Source organism: Zalophus californianus, chromosome 9 (genome assembly GCF_009762305.2).
Source record: "Zalophus californianus isolate mZalCal1 chromosome 9, mZalCal1.pri.v2, whole genome shotgun sequence".
In the NCBI taxonomy this organism is placed as follows: domain Eukaryota; kingdom Metazoa; phylum Chordata; class Mammalia; order Carnivora; family Otariidae; genus Zalophus; species Zalophus californianus.
The window spans coordinates 6,715,514-6,739,333 of NC_045603.1; the positions used below are offsets into that span (position 1 = coordinate 6,715,514).

General features: G+C 49.0%; 1 protein-coding gene and 1 pseudogene across 6 annotated transcripts in view; both read left to right on the forward strand.

Annotated features, from left to right (window-relative positions):
- NFAM1 (NFAT activating protein with ITAM motif 1) overlaps positions 1 to 23,820 on the forward strand; it is a 100,430-nt gene that overhangs the window by 32,944 nt on the left and 43,666 nt on the right. For 4 of the 6 annotated variants that reach the window (XM_035721945.1, XM_035721948.1, XM_035721946.1 and 1 more), the window contains exon 1: positions 4,741 to 4,898. The exons of the other annotated variants lie outside the window; for them this stretch is intronic. The gene's annotated coding sequence lies outside the window, so the exon portion shown is untranslated. Of the gene's footprint in view, positions 1 to 4,740; positions 4,899 to 23,820 lie in introns of those variants that run through there. 6 annotated transcript variants of the gene reach the window in all.
- Positions 5,180 to 5,561, forward strand: LOC113923086 (annotated as a pseudogene).

A 23,820-nucleotide genomic window follows, 5' to 3' on the forward strand; every position in this document is an offset into this window, starting at 1 on the left:
AAACCAGTTTTATGGTTTATTTCTAATCTTATTTTATCATGGCCAACTCTCAGTTCTTTGTATGGGTTGGCAATGACTTTGGGACCTACTGCATGTGTGATTTTTATAAAAGTCCCATGTGTGCTTTGCAAGGTCTGTTCTCTAATTCCTGGATATAGGCGTTGATTATTGTCCATTAATCTTTCGGAGAATATCTCTCTTTTTGCCTGCCTCATCTGTCAGTCGCTGAGGACTGTATCTGATGTATATTATGATACTCCGCTGTGACGGTACGTGTGGCAGCCGTGGACGGGTGCTGCTCAGGCTCCCCATTAGAGGAACCGGCTGCAGGGAGTATAGTCAGCCTCGAGCTTCCAACCAGGACACCTTCAGACCCCCTGTGGCACTTACACCCAAACCGCATTCCCACCTCCTCCCTCCCTGGGCTTCTCCCAGCCAGTGGCTAGTCACCACGGAGTACGAGCGCCGAGCAGGACCATTTCTGCCCCAGTCTTTGCTTGGGGGTAACCCACCTGCCTGGCCAAAGCTCCTTCTCAGTCACACTACAATGTGAGGCTTCCACCTCCTCTCTCTGGTGTCAGACCTGCACGAGTGGGCTGCTCCTGCACCTTCTCCCCGTGGTCCTCCACAGACGTTTCCCCCAATAAATCTCTTGTGCATCTCACTCCATCTGGGCATGTGTCTTGGATGATTTTATTAGAGGAGACTGTACCCCTAAACAGTATGTAGTTTTTTAATATTTGTAAGCTTTACATAAAAGTTATCATTCTGAAGTATCCCTTTGCAATTTACATGTTTGAGATATATTCACATAGATACATTAGCTGCAGTTTATTTTTACTGCTCTATAGTAGTCGGTTATATGAATAAAATGCAATTGATGGATCTTCTCTGCCACTGAAGGACATTTAGTTCATCCCCATCTTTTCTCCATTACACATAGTGCTGCTGTGAATATTCTTACACGTGGCCTAGCGCTCCTGCCTACGTTCCTTAGGATACTTGCCTAGAAGTAAAACGGGGGGGTTCCTAGCATGTCACTAGATGGTACCAAATTGCTCTCTAATGGGACGGTCTATCCTCTGTGTCTTCCAATCTCTTTTGAAGTTTTTCATATATTTATCTCTCTACTTTGCACTCTGGATATTTTTTCATATTGCTAGTTCATCAGTTCTCTCTTCATCCGTGTACTATGTGCCATCAGACCTGTCCTGACGTTTGCATCTCATGTCTATTGTGCATTTCTAGAAGTTCTGTCTGGAGATCTGTATTTTGTTTGTTTGTTTTTATCTTCCTTATGAACATTTTCCAATGTATATAAAATTAAAGACAATAGAATAAAAAGCCCTGATATACTTATTATTCTTCACCCTCAACAAGTATCAACCCACAGCTATTCCTTTTGTACACATCCTGCTTCCCAAATCTCAGACACTGCGTCATTCCATCTGTAAGTGTTGCATAGATCTGTTCGTTCTTGCTTTCGTTATGTATTGTTATCTCCTTAAGCATCTGACTCTTTCATTTTGGCCTTCAATCATTATAAACACTTTGCATGCATACTCTTCTTTGTGGGCTGTTCTGTTCTCTCAGTCTTAGGGCTCTAATCCTCCTGTTTGTGGCACCTGCTCGCATGTTCAAGATGACCTCTTTCTTCATACATCCTGGGATTTGATGTTGTGAGCTCATCTTTGGAGGAGCTTGTTTCTTCTGTGGGAATTGGAGACTACTGCCTGAGTTGTAAGAGTGCCTCTCTAAAGCCATTTTGCATCTGCTTTACCAGGTGGTCTAGGATTATCACCAGCTTGGGATCAATTTTTTTCTCTTGACATACGCATCCCAGACCATGCATGCAATATAAATTTGGACCTCCACCCCACTCAAAGCACAGACAGGCAGTTTGCAGTTTTCAGAGGATCCTTTCCGAAGACCCCACTGCTCTTGCCCGTGCTGTGGTAGACAAGCTTCCTTGTGCCCGGTGATGGGGTTTTCCTAGCCCACCCTTTCACTGAACGATGAGCCCTTAGAGGATCTCTAAGAAGCCTGGCTTCCCAGAGTCACAGTTTCAGCTCTCTATGTCCTGTCCACTGGTGATCTTACTTTCGATCTCTACATTCATCTCAACGTGGAGGCCAAAGCCGAAGGCCCTGGGTTGCTGGCTCTGATACCCTTCCACCCCTCTCTGGCATCCCCCCCAGATTCAACTGTGGGGTCAAATCACATCCCACACACTTGCAATCTGTTTGTGTGGTTATAGTTTATCATGCATGTCTGTTTTTGTAGGGAGAGTTTTTTCACATGATCCTAGCCAAGATTTCCTCAGAACTGAGTCCCCTTTATTGTGAAAGCTGGTTTCATTTGCTTTTTTGTTTTACTTGCAATTAAAAGAATAATAACTAGGGTGCCTGGGTGGCTCAGTCGGTTGAGTGTCTTGATCTTGGGGTTGTGGAATCGAGCCCCGCTTCAGCCGCCATGCTCAGTGCAGCGTCTGCTTGAGATTCTCCATCTCCCTCTGTCCCTCCCCACCCTGCCCCCCACTCACACACTCTCTCTCTCTCAAATAAATCAATCTTAAAAAAAAAAGAGATACAATTATCATAGCATGATGCTCAGATCAGACCCACTGCCCCCAAAGCCACAGCACAGAGGCCCGCATTCTCCCTGGTCCTGCCTTACGAAGGACTTTGGGTTTGAATGGGCCAGCTGTGCTACCCGGAGGCACCTGGTCACCGCCCTGGTTCATGATGACTGCACTTTGGTCACCCTACAGGGCCTTTGAGGACAGAGCCCCTGCCCTTTCATTGGTACAGACGAGCTGTGGGGTTTGCTGCATGAACCATACGGATAGTGCTCCATGCCGTTCCCATGTAGCAGAAACTTCAGAATTCTGGATTTTGCTGCGATATGGCCTCTTGGTCCATTTTTCTTTGTAAATAGGCAACATTTATCTCTAATACTGATTTGTATCACTGCCACTAAATAGCCAGCCAGCAAAAATAGCCTGAGTGCTCATAACCCAGTTAAGGAATAAGAATCTAGGAGATGGACTGAATCCCACCCCCACCGCCCCGGCTGCCACAAATCTCGGACCCTTGTGCATAGTTGCTGCTGTGCTCATCACTTATGTTCTAGGCTCCACGAAGGGGGCCAGGCTGGCCCCTTCGAACCGCTCTCTGCACTGCTGCCAAGCTCATGGGAGGGATACTTTGGCTGGGCCAGGCCCCTGTCCAAAACCCTGCTCAGAAGGTTTCCTTTTGGGGCTGATGGAAATGGTGTAAAATTAGATTATAGTGATGGGTGCCCAAATCTGTAAATATACTAAAAACCATTGAATTGTACATTGTAAGCTGATGAACTTTTTTTTTAAGACTTTATTTATTTATTTGAGAGAGAGAGAGAGAGAGAGGGAGAGGGAGAGAGAAGCAGGCCCCCTGCTGAGTAGGGAGCCCAATGCAGGGCTCAGTGTGGGGCTTGATCTCAGGACCCTGAGGTTATGACCTGAACTGAAGGCAGATACTTAACCAACTGAGCCACCCAGGCGCCCCTAGCTGGTGAACTTAATGGTATAGAAGTTAAACCTCAATAAGGCTATTTATTTTTTAAGTGCCTGAAATTATATGGGGGGAAAAAACCTGCTTGGGTACCCGAGCCCTGTTGCGACCTAGTCCTCCACATGACCTTAACCTTCGGCCAAACCAGGCTCCCTACCGCTCCTCTTGTGTGTCCCGCTCTTCCACGCACCCGTGACTTTGCACAGACTGTCCCCTCCCCGTGGGACACCCCTCCCGCTGAACCCGAGTTAGTCTGTATGGTGGGCCTGCGGCTTGGCTTTCTCCAGGGTGGCTCTCTGACCCGCTGTGAGTCTCTGGTACCCGGGCTTACTTCTGCCACGGCTCTGGTCACATCAAACCGATAGCTCCAGTGTATCAGTTCGTCTCCTGGGTCTCCCTAGTCAGTCTGCCTCTCTAGGACCCGTCTTGGTGCCTGGCACCTCAAACGTGCTCAGTTGAGGCTTCGCCTAGACCCAGCAGGCTTCACAGATCTGCCTATGTAATCCGAGGCCTACCCAGCACACAGAAGCTGTAGGCCATGATGGGCAGAGCTCCTGGGGAATTACAGAGTGCGTGGGTAAAACTCCCTCTGTGCACTCCTGTTCAGCTCCGTCTAAACCTCTGGTTTAGCAGTTTCAAAAGAACCACCTTCCTTGTCTTTCTGGAATGCTCCTCTACTTGGGGCTGGGGACTAGGGGATGGCGAATACGAACTGAATGAGAGAAGGGAAAGGCCAATTAACGTTCAGCCAAGAGAGAAAACGATTTCTCCTATCAGCAGTAAAAACTGACAGCTCTATCAGAAAATGAACAAGGGGAGCCCCAGAGCCTGGCGAGGCAGTTGGGGCAGGGGGAGCCGGCTGCAGGCCTCAGCCCCCTCACCACCCCCTCCTCCCCGCCCCCCGCCCCGTGGTAGAGATGGCTGAGGGCACAGACCGCTGCTGGGAGTCAGGGAGCGGTTCAGGCATCCAGGGGAGTCCCCTTGGGAGGTGAACCCCGCTCTTGCTCCTTGCCCCTCCTCTCTGATCCAGCCCCCAGGCAAGAAGACTAGCACTGCTCAGGTTTTATACCGGAACTCAGAGCTCTAGCTCTTCTCCTACAGGCTTCTCCCCGTGCACTGGTTTCCTCTGACCTTATCATCAAAGGAAGCCACGTGATGTCTATTTATGGCAGCGGTATGGTCTGGGGAGAGGAGGCTCACAGTACGTGAATTCCGAGGGCTGATGAAATGGCTCTGGCCCTCTGGATCTCTCCATGCCATGAACGAATAAACGGGCATGGGGGCAGGGCGGCGAAATCAAACTCCAGTGTTCTCCGACAGACCAGTTCCTTCCTGAGCGCTACACAGGTAATTTGTCCTATAAATCAGAGCTCATAAACCAGAGAGGAGTTAATAGAGCTCAAATTCAGTAGCTTTCATGTGAGAGGAAGTGCAGAGAGAAAAGATGGGGGAAAGCACCCCCCCCCCGTTTGGCCTGGGAGGAAAGACATTGCTCTTTTAAAAATATAACCACTTCAGCTTTCTATTTTAAATATAATACCTTTGGCAAAAAAAGAGGAGGCCAATGAGACAGATACAGAAAGTGATACAAAAGCAATCTAAGATGAGGAGCTCGCGCAGTAGACACCATGAGCAAAGCTCACCCTCCCGAGCTGAAAAAAATTTATGGACAAGAGATTGTCATTGAAATTAAATGGTGGCGGACATGTCCAAGGAATATTGCGGGGGTTCGGTCCGTTTATGAATCTTGTGATAGATGAACGTGTGGAGATGGCAGCTAGTGGGCAACAGAACAATATTGGAATGGTGGTAACACGAGGAAATAGTATCATCATGTTAGAAGCCTTGGAGCGAGTATAAGTAATGGGTGTGTTCATCAGAAGAAATCAACTGCTTCCACATGTCCCCTCCATAGTACCTGTTTTACTACAATATAAAAATCAGGTCGTGTGCATTTTCATATTGAACTTTTTTGTTAAATAAACTTTTATAATAGTCAAAAAAAAAAAAGCAATCTAAGATGAGAGCAGGTTGTTTTAATCGCAAGCAGGACAGACAGGCAGTTTGGGGTTGTGTTTTGTATCCGGTTCCGGACCCGGTCCTCTCTGATATACAAAAATGAAACGTAAAGACCAGAGAACGAGGCTCAGTGCCGAGGAGTGCCAGCTCCTTCCCAGGGCGTCTGTGTGTCCATCATGGGCCGGTAGGAAACAGAAACAATCTGGTGAGACAGTTCAGGGATTCTCCTTTCTCCAGATGTTTGTCTTCAGCAGACCTCAGTGGGGAGAAAGCAGAGGTCCAGGTAGGCATTGTCAGAGATGAGAGCTCGGGAGGCGTGCTTCTCCGCATCACTCCCCAGTGCTTTTGAACTGGGAGTTCTGATCAGGCCTCATGTCCAAAATGTTCTTCTTCTTCTCTCTCTCTCTTTTTTTCTTTTATAATGTTCTCAGTATAGTAGGTATAACAAGGCAATAAACTTAAGGCCTTTAATACCCAAGAATGGCTTCTGTATATAATCAGTAAGCTCAAGTATGTTCATGGATGCCGTGTCCTTAACGTATGATTAGCGGGCATCTTTCAAGGTACACTGGCCGATTTTTGAGGTTAATGGCAAAGACATACTAGCTGCTGTTAACATGTACATTCCAAACTCTTTTAACGGCTTAATTCAAGAGGCATGTGTCTCACCCATTTAACAGAACAATGAGTGTTCGTGGTTGGTGGGAGGCTTTTCTCCAAGACACAGTAATTCAGGGACCTATATTTTTTCCATCTTTTGGCTCCACCCCCGAAGGCTTTGTCATCATTGCTTGCCTCCGTCAGCGGAAAGGGAGAGGGTGGACAAAGAATATTTATTTCTTCACTGCATTGGTTTGGAAGAAACATGCAGTGCTTCTCATACTCCATTGGCAAGAACTGTTCCATCTTGCCTCACCAAGGGCAAGCACAACTTGGAAACATGGCTGGACAGCCACTTTCTGGCAACAGCTCTGTGCTGTTGAGGGTTGGAGCGTGACTTTTGGTAGATAGCTGTCTTTGTCTCCTCCAGACATATCTTGGTACCACTTTAGTACATGGTACTGAAAATGAAAATATACAGCAATTTGTGGGATGCAGGTAAAGTAGAGCTGGGAGGGAAATATATAGCACAAAGTGCTTACCTTTGAAAAGAGGAGAGTCTCAAATCAATAACCTAAATTCCTACTGCAAAGAACTAGATTAAAAAAAAAGAATAAAAGAAATCCAAAGCAAGCAGTAGGAAGGAATGATAAAGAGTAGAAATCAATGAAATTGAAAATGGGAAAATAAGAGAGAAAATCAATGAAACAAAAATCGGTTCTTTGAAAAAAAAAGTAAAATTTTATAAACCTCCAGAATGACCAACAATGTGAAAAGAGAGAAAACACAAATCACCAATATCAGGAATGAAACAAGGAGTATCGGGGCGCCTGGGTGGCTCAGTTGGCTAACCGTCTGTTTTCGGCCCAGGTCACGATCCCAGGGTCCTGGGATTGAGCGTGTCTGCCTCTCCCTCTGCCCCAACCCCCGCTCGTGCTCTCTCACTCACTTTCTCTCTCAAAAAAAAAAAAAAAAGAAAGAAAGAAAGAAAAAGAAACCAGGACTATCACTATAGATCCTACAGCCATAAAAACTTGATGATAAAAGAATACTATGAACAACTTTACACTCCTAACTTGATCATTTAAATGGAATGAACCAACTCCTTAAAATCACAGGCCACCAAAACTCAACGAAGTTGAGATACATGATCTGAAAAGTCCCATAACTATTATGGAAATCGAATTCATAATTTTAGGTCTCCCATAAAAAAATGTCTACAGAGTTGCCTGGCTGGCTCAGTTGGAAGAACATGTGACTCTTGATCTGAGGTCATGAGTTTGAGCCCCCATGTTGGGTGTAAAGATTACTAAAAAAAATAATAAACTTAAAAAAATATCTATGGGGGCACTTGGGTGGCTCAGTCGATTAAGTGTCTGCTTTTGGCTCAGGTCATGGTCCTGGGGACCTTGGATCGAGCCCCACTTTGGGCTCCCTGCTCAGCGTGGAGTCTGCTTCTCCCTCTGCCCCTCCCCCTGTTCGTGCTGTCTTTCTCAAATAAATAAATAAAATCTTCTTTAAAAAAGTCTATGTCCAGGGTGGGTTCAAAGAGAATTATACCAAACATTTAATGAACAATTGACACCGGTATTACACAATTTCTTGCTGAAAATAGGAGAGGAAAGAATACTTCTCAACTTATTTTGTAAGGCCAGTATTACCCTGATATCAAAATCAGAAAAAGCATGAAAAAAACTACAGACCAATATTTCTCTTGAACTCACAGAGATCCTCAACAAAATGCTAACAAGTCAAATTCGGCAATACATAAAAAAGAATTACATACCACAACCAAGTGGGTCACAGTCTACGTGTGCGAGGCTGTGTCGATATTCAAAAATCAATTAATGTAACTCACCAGATCACAGGCTAAAGAAGAAAAAGCATATGATCATATCAATTAATACAGAAAAAGCATTTGACAAAATCTAACACCCTTTCATGATTTAAAATAACCCAAAAACTCTCAGCAAACTGGGAATGAGGGATAATTTGATAAAGAGCATCCACAAAAATTCAGTAGCTAATACTCCCACAAATTTTGATCTGTCATGTTTTCCTTTTCAGTCAATTCAGAATACTTTCAAAATTCCCTTTGACCCTTGGGTTATCTAGAAGTGTGCTATTTAATTTTCAGACAACTTTCTGTTATCAATTTCTAATTTAATTCATTGTGGTTAGGGAGAATGCTCTGTATGACTTGAATCCTTTTGTACTGAAACTTGTTTAATGGCCCAGAATATTGTCTATCTTGGTAAACATTCTGTGTGAATTTGAGAGGATGTACGTTTTGGTGTTGTTGGGTAAAGTTTTTATAAATGTCAATTAGGTTGTGTTCGTTGATAATGTCAGATCTTTTTTATCAATTATTGAAAGAAGGATATTGAAATCTTCCACTATAATTGTCAACTTGTGTATTTCTCTTTGCAGATCTATCAGGTTTTGCTTTAAGCATTTTGAAGCTGTTATTATGTGCATAACCATTTAGAATTGTTATGTTCTCTTGATGAATTGGCCCCTTTATCATTATTATATACCCTTTTTATCACTGGTAATATCTTTTGCTCTAAGATCTACTTGGTCTGATATTAATATAGTCACTCTAGCTTTTTGTTTTGATTAGTGATAGCACAGTATATCTTTTTCCATTCTTTTACTTTTAATCCATTTGTGTCTTTATATTTGAAGCGTGTGTGTGTTTTTGGAGTGCGTGTGCATATGCAAGTGGGGTCGGGGGGCACAGGGAGAAGGAGAGAGAGAAGATCTTAAGCAGGCTCCACACCCAACCCAGAGCCCGATCCAGGGCTCGATCTCACAACCCTGAGATCATGACCTGAGCTAAAATCAAGAGTCAGATGCTTAACCGACTGAGCCACCCAGGCACCTCTGAAGTGTGTTTCTTATAGACAGCATACAGCTGAATCTTGCTTTTTTATTCAGTCTGACAATCTCTACCTTTAAATTTGGATATTTAAGCCATTTATATTTAATATGGCCATTGTTATGGTTACATTTATTTTTTTAAAAAAATTTAAAGAATTTTTATTTATTTATTTGAGATAGAGAGTGAGAGAGACAGAGAGCATGAGTAGGGGGCAGAGGGAGAGGGAGAAGCAGGCTCCCTGCTGAGCAAGGAACCTGACATGGGGCTCAATCCCAGGACCCTGGGATCATGACCTGAGCTGAAGGCAGACACTTAAACCACTGAGCCACCCAGGCACCCCTATGGTTAGGTGTTTTGTTTTTTTTTTTTTTTTAAGATTTTATTTATTCATTTGAGAGAGAGAGAGAGCATGAGGGGGGGAAGGTCAGAGGGAAAAGCAGATTCCCTGCTGAGCAGGGAGCCCGATGCGGGACTCGACCCCGAGACTCCAGGATCATGACCTGAGCCGAAGGCAGACACAACCAACTAAGCCACCCAGTTGCCCCGAAAATGGTGTTTAGAGACCACAGTCTGAGAGTCAAGTGCTTTGCTACTGGTTGGTTATTAGTTTTTAAGTGTCTTTAGTGGATAGAGCTGGGAAATACTTTTCATTTTAAAGAGAAAATGTGGGGCTCCTGGCCGGCTCAGTCAGCAGAGCATGCAACTCTTGATCTTGGGGTTGTGAGTTTGAGCCCCATGTTGTATGTAGACATTAGTTAAAAAAGTATTTTGGGGAGGTAGGTGGAGGGATGGGGTAATTGGCCATTAAAGAGGGCACTTGATGTAATGAGCCCTGGGTGTTATGTGCAACTGATGAATCACTAAATTCTACCTCTGAAACTGATAATAATATACTATATGTTAATTAATTAAATTTTTAAAAAGAAATATTTTTTGAAATAAATAGAAAATGCACAATGAGTTTATGTTCATATTTCCAGCTTAAATTCAGGATTATAGGATTTTTACTTATCTTCTTTGATTTCTGTTTCTTTTTTTCTCTTAGGCTGAAAATCTTGGTTCCTAAGAACATTAACATATTACTTATTTGTTTTATCCATATGCATAATTATCTGTAATATATATTATACAGTATGTGTTATAGATATAATATAGCATATATTTATATTATGTATTTTGGAAAAATACCAATATTATCGCTAACAATATAACTACTGAAAACAACTTAAGATTTATTTGCTCTTTTTACTTGTTTATTATATTTTAGATTTTATTTATTTGTCAGAGAGAGGGTGTGCACAAGCAGGGGGAGTGGCAGGCAGAGGGAGAAGCAGGCTCCCGGCTGAGCAGGGAGCCCAATGCGGGACTTGATCCCAGGACCCTGGGATCATGACCCGAGCTGAAGGCAGACGCTTAACCGGCTGAACCACCCAGTTGTCCGCGCTCTTTTTCTTTTTAATTTTTTATTTATTTAATTTATTTTTAAGTTTATTTAGTTTTAGTAATCTCTACATCCAATGTGGGACTTGAACTCACAACCCCCAGATCAAGAGTCACACGCTTTTCCAACTGAGCCAGCCAGGCACCCCATTTATTTGCTCATTTAAAAAAATATTTAGGGTATCTCATTCTGGGATGTATGGTAAAATTACTTACTCTTGAAATAGTTCCCATCTGGGTGGTTGAACCACCAACTTTATATACAGTTACATCTATTTGTTTCATTTTGCTTCTGTTTTTTAGGGGATTATTTTCATTTCAATTTAATTTTGGTTTATAACTGAATAAAGTGTTTACCTGGGCCCAGAGCCAAAACTACAAAACATGGTGTCTTTAGAGAAGTCTGGCTCTACCTGTGTTCTCTCTCTCCCCCTCTGTGATCTTGGCTTTCAGGTTTTCCTTTCTTTTAATATAAACAAATACCTTTATATACTTGGACCACTTCTCCTTCTTAAACAGTAGCATACGATATACATTTTTCTCCTCTAGACTCAATGCACCTGTTTTATGGCTTTATAAAGTGGCAAAGGACATGGGTTCATTGTTAAATGGCCATGTCAAGAGCCTGGTGACTAGGTTTATATTCTATGCATTTTAAATTCCCCTTGTGTACACAGAATGGTCATTACTGGTCATTTATTGAATGTATGCCCTGAGCCAGGCATTGTACAGGGCATTTTATTTATTTATTTATTTTTTTAAAGATTTTTATTTTTTATTTATGTATTTTTCTTTCAGTAGGCTCCACACCCAGTGTGAAGCCCGACATGGGGCTTGAACTCACAACCCTGAGATCAAGAGTCGGATGCTTAACTGCCTGACCCACCCAGGTGCCCCAAGATTGTTCTTTAAGTAATCTCTACAGCCAACATGGGGCTCAGACTCACAACCCTGAAATCAAAAGTCTCACACTCTTCCAACTGAGCCAGCCAGGTGCCCCATGCTGAGCATTTTCTATGCTGTATCAGTTACCTCTTGCTGTGTAAAAATAAAAACCCAAAATCTTAGCTTAAAGCAACAGACATTTATTATCTCCTGGTTTCTGTGGGTCCGTAGCCTGGGCACAGTTTAGGTGGGTCTTCTGGCTCCGGGTGTCCCATGAGGCTGCCATCAAAATGTCGCCAAGGCCGTGCTCACCTCTAGGCTTGGCTGGGGAAGGACCCATGGCCGAGCTCACTCATGTGGTTGTTGGCAGGATTCAGTTCCCGGCAGGCAGGTGGCTGGAGGCTGTCCTCAGTTTCTTGCTTCTTCCTCTCCTTAGAGCAGCTCACAATATAGAATCAGAGTAAGCAAGTGAGTGGGGGAGGGGAGGGAGGGGAGGGAGGAGGGGAGGGAGAGAGGGTGAGCACTGTCACTGTCTTTTAGAGCCTGACCTCAGCAGTAACACCCCATCAGTTCTGCCATGTTCTGTTGGTCAGAAGTAGGCAGTAAATCCGGCCCCTACACGAGGGAAGGGATTACATGAGGCTGTGTGGGGGAAGCGGAGGGTTTGCTGAGAGCCTTTTAGAAGGTGCCTCCTATCTGTGCTTTAGCTCTTTAACAACCACAACAGCGTCGTGAGGGAAATATTACTGTCCCCACTTTATAGATGAGAAAAATGAGGCATGGACAGTGTAGGCAATTTACGCAGCATCCTAGAGCCAGGAGGTGGCAGAGCGGGGTCTGACCCACAGCCTGGCTCCAGGGGAGTATCAGCAAGGATCATGCAGATGCTCTCAGGACTGATTCTGTGGTGTGAACCAGCCACTTGAATAAAAGCATCTTGGAATTTCGACCCAGATCACATATCTCAAAATACCTGACTTGGTGGAACACCCACTCAAGTCTCGATTTTTCTGTGATTTATGTCCGGTTCTAGATTTCCATCAGAACCATTGGTCCCCACCTTCCTCACCAAGGATGCGGAGAGTCGCAGCTGGATGGTGTTCTCTAGAGAACACTAATTTCTGAGTTAATCTGAAAAGACAGAACTCCGCTCTTTCCATGTACCCTGCAGAGATACCTGGTGTTTAAACTTTTTAATCATTTACATTAAATCCTCAAGTACAATTGTAGTCATTTCTTCTCATCCAGTACATCTTTGTGAGAACTTATTATGTACTAGATACTGTTCTGGTGGTGAACAAAAGGGATGGCATTCTGGCACTTTCTAGTAGTGGGATAAAGACAGTCAATCAATCAACTAATCAGTCAGTCACTCATAACGTGTGAGAGACAGTGACAGCCTGCCAAGGAGAAAATGCATCGATGGGAGTTTTAGGAACAAATTGTGTAGCTATAGGTGGGGGTGGGGTGGGGGGGAGAGAGCATTCCAGAAATGGAGAACAGCCAATGCAAGGCGATGTCTGGTGCGTTCCAACCCAGTGAGGACGGTGGTGTGGCCGGAAGCTGTGGAGGAAAGTGTGAGGCTGAGATCCCAAAGTGTTCGGCCTGGTGGGAAGGAAGACCTCGTCCTTTGCTGGGGAGGGGTGATGGTGGGGAGGGGAGTTGGTGGGGGAGGGGCATTGACAATGGGCTTGGCAGTGGAAGGTCAGAGGAGCCCACTGGACCCCAAGTGGAGGTTTTGAGTAGGATGTTGGGCGTTCGAGTCTGGAGTCAGGGCAAGGCCCTGGCCAGAGGGCTAAGGCTGAGAGTCCAAGCCCTCCAGTGGGATTTACCGTGGGCGTGAGTGTGGGCAGAGAGGAGGTTTGAGGTCAGCCTTCGACTTGCCCCCATTCGGGGGTTGGGGTGATGAGGAGCAGCCAGCAGGAGAGGGGAAACCGGGCGGGAGGAAATGCCGCGCCAAGGGGCTGTGGCCTGGGACAGGGTTGCGGGATTACGGCACCAAGGTCACTGGGCCTCGCTGAGGGCATTTCAGAGAGAGGAGGGAATGACAGCCCATCAGAGAGCGATGTGGAGGGAGTGGGGGCAAGGGGAGTAGTACAGACAATGCAGACATTCTTCAAAGGAATTTTCTAGATCAGAGGACTGGCACACTTCTTGGAAAGTGAAGCTGGGCCAAGAGAGGCTTTTGTGGGGTTTGTGGTGGTGGTTTTGTAAGAAGGGAGAAATGACAGTGTGTTTGCATGTTTGCACACTGCTGGGAAGGAGCCTGTAGTGAGAGGGAAATGGTGCAGGAGCAGGGGTCTGCTGAAGCATCGGGCTGGAGTCAGCAAGAAGGGTTCGGATCTGGACCCAAATGGAGGTGCCAGGCACTGCTGTAGACTGGGGGTCAACAGTGAATAACTGAAAACTCCCTGCTCTCACGGAGCTTACTGTACGGGGAGGTGGACCCGAAACAAGGTAAATAAAGGAATTTTTAAATTTTATTTATTTGAGAGAGAGAGAACATGAGCAGTGGGGAGGGACAGAGGCAGAGGAAGAAGCAGGCTTCCCGCCAAGCAGGGAGCCCGATGCGGGGCTCCATCCCGAGACCCCGGGATCATGACCTGAGCTGAAGGCAGATGCTTCACTGACTGAGCCACCCAGACGTCCCGGTAAATAAAATTTTAAAAAGGGCACTAAGTGCCAGGAGGAACCCAGGTCAGGGAGGGAGATGCTGGGTTTAGGGAGGGATGCATTTTAGGTGGGGTGGCCAGCAAAGGCCTCCCTAGGACAGTAAAATTTTATACAAGCCAGGCAGACGGTGACAGGAGGGACCCTCATGGGTGTGTGTGTTGGGGGGGGCACGGCTCCAGGAGGAGGAACAGCAAGGCTCAGATGGGAGCATGTGGTTGGTGAGCCAGGAAGGAGGCTGGCAGGTAGGTGAGCCCAAGAGAGAAGGGGCGGAGATTGGGCAGAAGGTAACCTGGTGGGGGCATTGGCAAGGCATTGGCAAAGCCCGAGGGAGCTTTGACCCTGAGAGAGAGAGAGAGACAGAGAGAGAGAGAGAGAGAGAGAGAGAAGGGAAGGGAAGGGAGGAGAGGAGAAGGGAGGGGAGGGGAGGAGAAGCCAACGTAAGTGTTTGCGGATGTGATGCAACGTCACCCGGCCTGTGTTGAACTCCATCCCTCTGGCTGCTGTGTCGAGCACAGGCCGGGGAAGGACACAGAAGCAGAGACAGGGAGCCTTGCAGGAGGTGGGAGGCAGGGGCGCCAAGGGGCTGTATCCTGGTGACATTCTGCAGGTAAAGGCGACTGGGGGTGTGAGAGATGGTGCCAAGGCTCATCTGAACAAACAGAGGGATGTAGTCAGGAGAGCCTGAGGGAGCTCTTGGCTGATGGGCTCCCCTTTTCTTCAGTGAAATGGAAGCAGGCTGGGGCAGGTGGGAATATCCTCCAAGGAGCAGGGCAGGGACTGGGCCAGGTGGCAGAGGGGCCTGGGGCCCCATCCAGGTGAGCACTTTTGACTGTGAATGAGACTGGTTAGCAGGAATGTGTGTGTCCCCAGCCACTTTCAGGAGTGTAGGGCAGGGGGCGGGGCCTAAGCAGAGGCGGGGTCCCCCGCCCCCAGCCGTGGGATGAGGGTGGGAGATGGGTCCAGGAAGAGCACCAGAGGACCAGGGTTCACAGGGGCTGAGGTGGTCAAGGACTGTTAGGAGGCAGGAATCTAGAAGCAAGAAATGGGTAGTAGGAGGTGGTGGCCTGAAAGGGCCGGAAATTGGGGGTCTGAAGAATCTGGGCACACTTGCCAGGCCCAGTGTGTGCCCTCGGGAGCCAGTTGCTGAGCCGTGAGGAGACACAAGCCATTGGAGGAGAGGAGGCGAAGGACTGACGTCAAAAGACCATCTGCGTGGATGCTGGAACCGCCAAGGAGTACGCAGGTGCAAGGGGACAACAGGTGGCCCAGCACGAAGATCTTCAAGGATTGAGAGTAGGTGGCCTGGAGATCTGTGGGTGCCTGAGGCAAGGAGAGGCGGCCGGTAAGAAGGTCTGACAACAGGAGGTTCAGAGGTCTGCTTTGTGGGGAGGGTGGAGAAGAGTCCGGAAGCAGCGTCGAGGAGCAAGGATGGCACAGACTCCGTTTCCAGGACCGGGAGCACCAAGGCCTCCGCAGGACCCTGATGAATAACCCTGTGAAGCTCCTGTGTCTTCCCTGAGTAGACGGGGCTGGCTGCAGAGTTTCTGCTGACAAGAGCCGGTCGCTGGCTGAACGCTACCCTCCTCGCCGCCTCGGCCTTCTGCCCTGCGGCCAGCCCCGGGCACCCTGCCAACAGCCAGGCCTGGGGAAGCGGCACCTGGTTACCCACTGCTCGGGAGGGCTGCCCCACCGATGAGCCACCTGGGCAGGTAGGGGTCCCCTGGTTTCTGGGATAGTTCATTTTACATGTAACTTGACTGAGCTATGGGGGGGGGTGGGGGGCTCAGATATTTGGTCAAACATGGTTCTGGGTGTGTCTGGGAGGGTGTTTCTGGGGGAGACTCACATGGGAATCAGTAGACTTGAGTCAAGCAGATGGCCCTCCTTGATGTGAATGGGCCTCCTCCAATCTATCGAAGGCCTGAATAGAACCAAAAAGCAAAGGAAGGGGGGGGATTTGCTCTCTCTGCCTGTCTTCAAGTTGGGACGTTGGTTTTCTCCTGCCCTCGGACTAAGATTCAGGCTGGAACTTTCACCATCAGCTCTCCTGGGTCCCCAGCTTGTCGGTTGCAGGTGTCAGGACTTCTCAGCCTCCGTAGTCATGTGGGCCAATTTTTTATAATACATCTCTTCACACACACACACACACACACACCCTATTGGTTCTGTTTCTCTGGAGAATCCAGACTAATTGGGTTTCTGTGGCTCTTCTAACAATAAGGATGGTTTGAAAAATGGCCAGAGCTGTGGAGACAGACAAGTCAGGGAGGCCAGATGCCCCCACCTTGAGCCAGGCCACGCCGGGTTTGGGCAGAATCGGGGCTCAGGGCAATTGCGTAGACGGCCGTGGCTTCCAAGCTGCAGTTTTGGAGTGAGTCCAGCGGACCAAGTGTCCTCATCCGGGAGCTCTGCGCAGAGTCAGCCCAACCCGGGCCTGCTGCTGTCATGGTGGCATGCCTTCATCCGACTGGGGGCACGGCCTCTTCACCGTTAGACAGTCATGTTCAGGGCGGGATGGAAGTACAGATAATGTTTTATGATAAAGAAAAAAATCGGGATAGGATGATTTATTTTTATTTTTATTTATTTATTTTTTTAAAGATTTTATTTATTTGACAGAGACAGAGATAGTGAGAGCAGGAACACAAGCAGGGGGAGAGGGAGAGGGAGAAGCAGGCTTCCCGCGGAGCAGGGAGCCCGATGCGGGGCTCGATCCCAGAACCCCGGGATCCTGACCTGAGCCGAAGGCAGACGCTTAACGACTGAGCCACTCAGGTGCCCGGGAAAGGATGATTTTTTTTAAAGACTTTTTTTTTTTTTTTTGGCTTTTAAGATTGATTACCAGTTCCTTGAGATTGGACCATTCTGCTTGGGGACCATGAACTCTTTTCTGGGCTGTTTTGATCCACTTTGCATCCTTTCACTGCTCCTGGGCACTTCTTCACGTCAGTGGAAATAAAAGGAAATGAAACCAAAACAATGATTTGACATTCCGAGGGAAAAGGCACAGAATGGGAGGAAGCTGAAGTGACCGCGAACATTCGTTCGCTCCTCAGTGATTGACCTTTGTCATCCCCGCGCTGCTGACAGGGACCCGGAGCCAACAAGGTGGTGTTCGCCCCAACCAAACCTTTTAGTAAGGCCAATGTGGAGGTCATTCAAAACCTGGTTGGGACCCCAGGTGTTTACACAAGAGAAATGAAAACATATGGTCACACAGAAACCCAGACGTGGATGTTTATAGCAGCTTTGTTCATCATTGCCAGAATCTGAGGACAGTCCCCACCCTTCTCCTGGCGAAGGGACAAGCCAACCATAGTGGCCCACACAGTCTCCTCACTGACTCCTCAGTCGGAATCATACATGATAAGAAGGAACCCACGCAACAGCTTGGGTGGACCTCAGAAGCATTGTGCTCCGTGAGAGCATCCAGACTCGAAAGGCCACGTGCCTTGTGATTCCACTTCTGTGGACTCTCTGGATAAAGGCAAAAGGAGAACAGATCGGGGTGGCCAGGGGCTGTGGGGAGGAGCTGACCACAAAGGGACAAAGATGGGAATTTTCGGGGGATGATGGAGCGTTCTTTATATTGACGGTGGTCGGTGGTTGCGGTTACACATTTGTCAAAACCCAGAGAACTACACCAAAGAGAGTGCATTTTACTGCCTGTGAATTTAAAAATAAATTTTTGAAAGTTAAGAGAAGAAAAAAAAAAACCATCATTGTTTCCAAATAAAGGAAGAAGAAAGTTGTGATACATCCAAATTTAGGGATTTTTAAACAAATCATATTTCGTCATTTTGGAGTTTTTTTATTGGAGAGGGGAAGGAACTAGGAGTCGGAGCATCTTACGAAGCTTTGGTGGGTAGCCAGGCACAGGCCGGGGACGCGAGTGTGTTTCCTCATTTAACCCTAACAAATTTGGGAGGGCAGATTACTATCCCCCCTTTACAGATGAATAAACTGAGGCTCAGAGAAGTGACTTACCCCCGAGTCAAAAGGAAGATAACAGAGCAGGGATTGGAACCCAGGCCTGCAGAGTCCTGAGGGTATTATGGGATAACGGGTTCGCGCTTGCTTCTGTTTGCCAGGCTTTTCGTAAGGTTATGTGGCTTCACAATAAAAAGTTACTTATTTCCCTCTGACAACTCGTAGCTCATAAAAGAGTTGCTCCTGTTGTGGCCTGGGAAGTAGTTTTCTTCTGCTGGTGCTTGCCTGGTTTCTTGATTCAGCTATGCGTTTCCGGAGGCCAATGCTGGATGGTTGCAAGCAGCCACCCTTTTCTCTCACAGTTTCTGGGGCTTAGGAGTCAAGGCTCAAGGTGTCAGCAGGGCCACACTCCCATGGAAGGTTCTGGGGAAGAATCCTTCCTCTCCCCTTCCAGCTCGCCTGCAGGTGTTCCTTGGCCTGAGGCCGTTCCCCGTGGGGGGGGGCCCCCCCCCCGCATCTGCCACATCTTCACAGTGCCATCTTTCTTGTCTCTCCGTGAGTCCCTCTCTTCCTTTTTATATATTTTTTATTTTATTTTAATTTAAATTCAATTAATTAACATAATGTACTATTGGTTTCAGAGGTACAGGCCTGTGACTCATCAGTCTTATGCCCAGTGCCCATTCCATCACGTGCCCTGCTTAATGTCCATCCCCCAGTTACCCCGTCCCTCCACACCCCCCCCCAATAACCCTCAGTTCGTTTCCTCTGATGAAGAGTCTCTTATGGTTTGTCTCCCTCTCTGGTTTCCTCTTGCTTTATTTTTTCCTCTCTTCCCCTAAGATCCTCTGTTTTGTTCCTTAAATTCCACATATCAGTGAGATCATATGATAATTGTCTTCCTCTGATTGACTTATTTCACTTAGCATAATACCCTCTAGTTCCATCCACGTCGTTGCAAATGGCAAGATTTCATTTTTTTGATGGCCGAGTAATATGCCATTGTGTGTGTGTATATATCCCCCCCGAATGTGCCCGATCTCGTCCGTCCCTCTGTTCTTAGAAGGACAGCGGCCATTGGATTCAGGGCCCACCCTAAACCCAAGATGACTTCATCTCGAGATACATCTACAAAGACCCTTTTTCCAAGTAGCCACACTCACAGGAGGAGGGGTTAGTACTTGAGCCTGTCTTCTGGGGATCACAGCTGAACTCAGCTCTGTTCAGTGAGACTTTCTTAGTGAGGGCAGAGGCGAGGCTGAGCCTTGGTGCTCACTGGTGGGCCTGCAGCCCTTCCTGTCCTCGGCTGTCACCCTCAGGGGTTTGGAGAGGTGAGCTAGAGTTGCCACTTAGCAGCAGAGAATCACAAATTCACCTTTCCTCATAAACCCTATTGCTTCTCCCTCCTCCCAGCAATCTCCCCAGCGGGCAACTAGCTGACACCACCCCTCCCCGCCCCAGATGAGAAACAAAGGGAGGGAGGTATTATGCATTAGAAAAGTGCCTGACAACACATCCTTTTATGAGTGGAGTGGTTCTGCCAGTTTTTGTCTGCCCAGCATCCTCTCTCACCCCCAGGAACAGCCTCCATGTTCTGGTGGGGACTCTGGTCCTCCCAAGGTCACTTAGTGGGGCCGGGCGGGGCGCCCATCCTCAGCTCCTCCCTCTGGCTTCTTTTCAGCTCCCCACCCTCTGCCCCCTCCAGTCCTTCCCCGCTGCTGGGTGGAGCAGATCCTGGCTCTTCCCTATAGCCTTACCTGGCCGTCCCCACCTGAGTTAGCTGACCTGCCAGGTGCAGCCCCAAGCAAGACGCATTCCAGTAAAAAGAGCAAGGATGGCCGTATTGTAGTAAAAGCAAACAGGCCCAGATCCCCGACTGTGGCTTTATTTGTGTGCAGAGTCAGGAGAGTTGCAGCAGGGGAGCTTGAGGGTGTAGACACTTTTGGGGAGAGGGACTGGGGGGTGGGAGTGTGGGGGTGATTAGCTTTTCTTCATAGGTCTTTGCGTTTTGCACTTTCTGAGCCCTGATTTCATTCTGCCTCTTAGCAACCCTTGCTGGGTCCTTGGTGTCCTCCCTGCTCTGTTCTGCCTCCTTCCTCACCCTGAGCGCTGGTCCAGAGCCACCCACAGCCCTGCCTGCCAGGACCCCCCGGGCTCCCTGGCCCTGAGGCCTGCACCCCGCCAGGTACCCCTGGCCTTGCCCATCACTTGACCAACGGACCCGTGGCCCTCCTTGATCGTGACTCGTGAACTTGGCAGTCTCTCGGATTCCCCGCTGTCTTCTCTGAAAACACAGGGAACTGCCACCCAACAGGATTCTGACTCAAGGAAGAAAAGGGTTGAAAAAATGCTCAGTAAAACTGGGATTTGCCAGCAAACGAGAAAGCTTCTTATTAAAGACACAGGATGCAGAACACTTAACCAGCACTGTCTCCTTTAGTGTCAGGAAGGCTGAGTAGGGCAGCTGGTTCCAGGGCGTCAGGACAGAGAGGCCCCCTCATCCTGCATCACCCCAACCCCCCCTCCTACCCCGTCCTCTCTGACCTCCAGGGGGCACTAGATCTCCACCCAGTAAGGACAGGTCCCCCTGCCTCTCCCGACTCCCTCCTAAAGGCTCCCGCAGAGGGGTGGGGGGGGGGGGAAGGGGCTGGCACTGAGCAAGGCACCCACCCAATGGCAGGTTGGGGGCTACCCCAGTATATTGTCAGGGCGCCGCACTTCTAGTCCTGCAAGATTCAGAGCATCCCTAAATCCCACATTTTCGGAAAATGGATGAAAAGCTGATCAAACAGACTTTGATGCCAGGATGAAGGACCGAGTCCTCTGTGATTGAGTTGGAGGCAAAGTGTGGGCTGGAGTTCTCATCAGCGGGAGGAGGAGTCTCCCGTCATCTGTCAAGCCTGAAGGGGAGAATGAAATGGGGCCTGTTTCTCCTTGGAGCCTGGCTGCTAGTTTGGCATGGGCCGGCTGGGCAGAGCACCCAGGGTATGCAAAGGCAGGCTCAGGCCAGGGCAACGGGGGTTTGGGGGGCCCTGCTTGCTGGTAAACCACAGTCCCAGCCTGGAATTTGGCTCAGAATCCCGATTCAGAAATATCATCCTTTCTCCATACCTGGGGAGGTAGATGAGCTCCCGGGCTCCACCCCAACAGAGAGCCCTACAGGGCAGTATTCTCCAGGCAGGAGCCGGCTGCCTCGCTAGGGAGGATAGCCCCCTACGCATCCGTGGTCTCTTATAGCTAGCCCACAGGCATACTTTTCTGCTCCTGATGGCCTTTCCTATTATTCTCTTCAGCCTGGCCCAGCAGGAGAATATGCACTGCTCAGGACTGCCTAGCTAGGAGGAAGGAGAGGCTCAGAGGGCCCTCATGACTTGCCCAAGACCCCTCAGGTAGGAAGTGGCAGGCCCGGGCTTTGAACCCAGATCCCCTGCCTCCCAGTCTAGGCTCAGGTTCCCCATAAGGCAGAGGCCACCCCCACCTGTCCACATTGTTCAAAGGCTGGGCCTTATGAGTGAGATCACAAACTAGCAGGAGTTTGGCTGCTGCCTCGGGAACAGCCAGGGAGTGGCTTGCCTCCACCTGCCTGGATGCGCCCGCTTAGTCAGTGCCATTCGGGGGAAAAACAAATCTTTTTTTTTTTTGCCACTGACTTGCAATATGTAATTGCAATGTGTTCACATGGTCGTACGTTTCTATAAAGTTTGCAGATGTTGAGCCTTTTATTTTTTTAAGGTTTTATTTATTTATTTGAGAGAGATCATGAGCGGGGGGGGGGGGGGGCGGTGCAGAGAGAGAAGGAGAAGCAGACTCCCCACTGAGCAGGGAGCCCGATGTGGGGCTCGATCCCAGGACCCTGGGATCACGACCTGAGCCAAAGGCAGACACTTAACTGACTGAACCACCCAGGCGACCCTGAGAAAGCCTTTTTCTAAGTCAAAATCACCAGTGGACAATCTCAGCCACGGATGCAAGGCATTGGCCTGGGAGAGGGGAAGGAAGACCATCTTCCAGAAAAGTCTCTCCCCCAGCCAGGCCATCCTGATGGGCCTCTTCCAGAAAGCGGAAGGCTTTGCCATGTCGGAAGCCAATGTTCGCACCATGGGTTACCAGGAAAGAGGACTCACGTCCAGGGGTTCCCCACATTCCTAGGGGCAGGAAAGGCTTCCTGGGGCCCAGAGGGGGTACAGCAAGGGTCAACCAGCAACTCGGAGGAAATGGGGGACCCAAAAGGAGCTAGGCACTTTGAGAAGGCTTCTCAAGAATGAGGGAGGGGCATGGTCCCACTGACCACTGCCCTGGCCAGACCCCACCTGGGCACCAGGGGCACGCAGGCTGCAGGAGCCTTCTGTGGGGAAGGTCTGGAAGCCAGCTCAGGGGAATGAACAGGACCAGGGATGTCTTGGCTTGCAGAAGGGGAGGCTGGGGGCAAAACAGCCCTGTCCTCGGCTCTGGCAATGAAAGGGGGAAGGACCTGGAGGAAAACCCCCAAGGGGAGAGTGTTCATCCAGGGAGGGGCTGCTCAGTGAGCTGAGAGCCTCCAGTCACTGGGGGCAGGAGCAGAAAGGAGTGGGGGGGGGCCAAGAGAGGGCCAAGGGAAAGGGGGGGAGGTGGTAGGAGCCCCAGGCCAGGCCCCCAGACTCTTCATTAGTCCCTTCCCTCCCCCTCAGCTTCTGCACTGTGTCCCTGAGAGTGGTGTCTGTGATAGGAGGGAAGGGCTGGAGGAGGGGTCTTAGTTTCCCTATATTCTCAGCACCGAGCTCGGGACCCCCAGCAGCCTTCAAACAGGTGCAGAATTGGATTGAAGGAAGAACTCCTTTGTGAGCCCAACTTTCCTATTACTTTAGAGTCCCACACATCCGCCAGTTTTGTCCTAAGTAGGCCCAGATTCTGTTCTCAGACTCTGACTGTGCACTTTCCACAAGTCATGACCAAAGTCATTGATCGATTACTAACGTGATTAGAATTCCCTGTGGGGCCCGTTTCACATGTGTGTGGCCTGAGCACCCGCCAAGGGGACGTGTCACCCCCTGGGAAGGGAGGGCTGCCTCAGGTGGAGCAGGTGAGTGCTGGGGGAGGCCGGCGGGGAGCTCACAATCCAGCTAGGGAGTGCAGACACCCCCGAAGGTTGTCCCAGGGCAGCCCCAGCTGGTAAACCGGAGCCAAACCCCAGCTCTGCCCTCATGGGCTGTGTGGCCTTAGGAAAGTGACTTCCTGTCTCTGAGCGCCAGTTTCCTCATCTGAAAGAAGTGGATACAACAGAGCTGACCCAGCAGGGTGGCCGAGGGCAAGGCCAGCATTTGGCAAAGATGACTCCCCAGTTCCTCCTGGGGCTGCCCGCCCAACCCCCTCCCCCTCGCCTCCAGCCGCTGGCCAGGCCCCGCTGCCTGCTGGCTGCACGGCCCGTGGGTGGCGGTGTCACAGGAAGCTGTGGGTGAAGAGTGAGGGGACCCTGATGTGGGTCCAAGGGACAAAGGGCCTCCTGCCTTCCCTGAGGTCAGCGGCATTGAGCAAGGAGCCCAGCCCCATCCCTTGGGCAGCTCAGGGATGGCTGCATCCTCTGGGCTTCTCTGGAAAGTGCTGACACAGAGACCTCCCCACCTTGCAGGGCTGCTGCCTAAGGAAGACTTTCTTCCAAGTCAGATGCAAAAAGCCTGAAAATGCTTTCCTCTGGCTGTGGGTCATGGGTGGGGGGCTTTCCCCAGGGAGGAGGCTTCTGGGAGAGGGAAATCTTTGCCCCCCTACCCCCCGGGGTGCTGTGTCTCCTGTGACCTACAGGAAATGTCACGGGACCGCAAGCCCAAGGCTGATGTTTTTCTCTTCCTCCTTCTATCTGGACGC